A 2,291-nucleotide genomic window follows, 5' to 3' on the forward strand; every position below is an offset into this window, starting at 1 on the left:
GGGCTTTTCACTTATTTTATATGTAATGTTTTGTAATGTCTTTCTATGTAATGAAAACTACATTCCTCGGAGGGACATGTAGGAAACCCATATCGGGTTTGAACTCTTTAAGATAGAAATTTCTAAAATTTTCATTTGCTTGTAACATGAACTACGCCTGACCTGATTCCCGTGGTGGGATACGTAGGCGGCCTACATAGGCTTCGGTCACATTATTAGAAAATTTCAATTTTATTTTGCCTTGTATGTCTTGAACTACGCTTGGCCTGATTCCCTTGGCGGGATACGTAGGCAGCCTATATAAGGCTCGGTCTCGTTATGTTAAAAGTTCAATATCCTCTCCTATGCCAGAAACTGGGACAATTTTTAAGGGCATCATTGCAAAACGACATCGAGAGACATGAAAGAGTATATAGATCATTGACAGATAAGTCATCGACAAAGGAAAGACTTTGGAGAAAGGACGTTCGCTTTGTTTCACAACGTGTCATGTTTCCAAGTTCGGCAGAAATTATTTATCACTATATACATATTTACCGTGAATTTATGCATATTTTCTTTTTTTTTTTTTTTAATATGATTTTTAATCAAATAGTTTTATTAATTGGCCAAGACTTAGAAATAGGCGGAGGTTACAAGTCCAAACAAAGCTGGAAGCACGAAGCATCAAGAACTGGATCTTCAAAGTCAACACGAGTCAACCTCCCCCCCAAAACTTACAAATTTTCTTTGAGCGCAGGTTTTCAAAATTGCGAAAGTTGGAAATCTATAATGTTTACAGCCATGCAAGGACTATGCGTCGAACGGTTTGAGTTTTCTTATAACATTTAGGAGAAATTATTCCTCTCAAGTGTCAATAATTATCGAAATTTACGATAAATTAATGCCTAAGTTTTATCAAGATTTTCAAATGTATCGATGCACAGATATTTCCACTGCTTTCAAATGCTCTGCATAAATGCTTTCAAATACACTGCACATGCATCGCACTTCTTTGCTTTCAAATGCTCGCATAAATGCTTTCAAATGCACATGTATTGCACTAAAATGCATTATCTTTCAAACGCTCTACGGCTTTCAAATGCACATAAATGCACACGCACTACACACACGCCTACAAATGCTTTCATTTGCTCCGCATAAATGCTTTCAAATGCATATATATATATAAATGCACACGCTTTGCATAAATGCTTTCATTTGCTCCGCACAAATGCTCTCAAATGCACTGCACTTTACTGCTTTCAAATGCACTACTTGCTTTCAAATGCTTTGCATGCCTGCTTTAAGAAACACTGCACACGCACTGCATAAATGCTTTCAACTGCTTCGCGTAAATGCTTTCAAACGCACATGCACCGCACAAATGCTTTAAAATTCACTGCATAAATGCTTTACACCATGAGTCATGTTGGTTTGAAAACCTCATTTTCATCAATCATTGGGTTTTAAAGAAAAACCTCATTATGCCGGCTTAGAAAGCCTCATTTTCATAAATCATTTGGCTTAAATAGCCTCATCTTCATATCTGGTTTAAAGCCTCATTTTCATTAATCATCGCCAAAGGCATCATTCTCATGAATCATCGGCCTAAGACCTCATTTGCATTTAGCCTTAGCTAAGGCTATTTTACGTCGCTTTACTTTCGATATTTATTTACTAACTATTTTATCTAGTTTAAGTTTCGCAGGAGCTTTAGCGCAACGTGGAACTATTTCTTCGGCAGTGAACTGGGGCAATTTGTTGGGAAGGGTAATCAGACTTCCCGACAAAGGTCAAGGGTCTACCTCGAACGCTCGTCTCTACCCCCAAATATTCCGCTTACATCCATAACCCGATCATCGAGTCCATCCAAAATTCTCAAGTTCGATATATTTCCTCAATCATAATACCCAGTGTCATTATAATTCGACACTGGGGCAATATTTTTTAAAAGATTTGCACCAGTCATGATTGCTTATTCGCAAGTGTCGTAGCTTCCCAGAACTACACACGGCCTGATTCTCGTGCAACCCGAGATATGTAGGCAACTCGGAGACCGGAGTTCGGCCACAATTCTCTCAAATTTTCTTTATCCTTATAGTCTCCCAAATTCTTTTAGTCGGGACAAAATAGGCTACTAAGTCAACGTCTTTGCCCGAAAATTCTTTCATCATTACCGGTCAAAGAGGGACAAGTTGTTGACACCCAATTTTGTCCCGCCTTTCTTCCGAAATATTTATTTGCGCTTCTAATATTTTGACAACTTGAGAATAGTTATGTATACTTTACTACAATTATTAGCTTTCTAT

Source organism: Lycium ferocissimum, chromosome 9 (genome assembly GCF_029784015.1).
Source record: "Lycium ferocissimum isolate CSIRO_LF1 chromosome 9, AGI_CSIRO_Lferr_CH_V1, whole genome shotgun sequence".
Taxonomy (NCBI): domain Eukaryota; kingdom Viridiplantae; phylum Streptophyta; class Magnoliopsida; order Solanales; family Solanaceae; genus Lycium; species Lycium ferocissimum.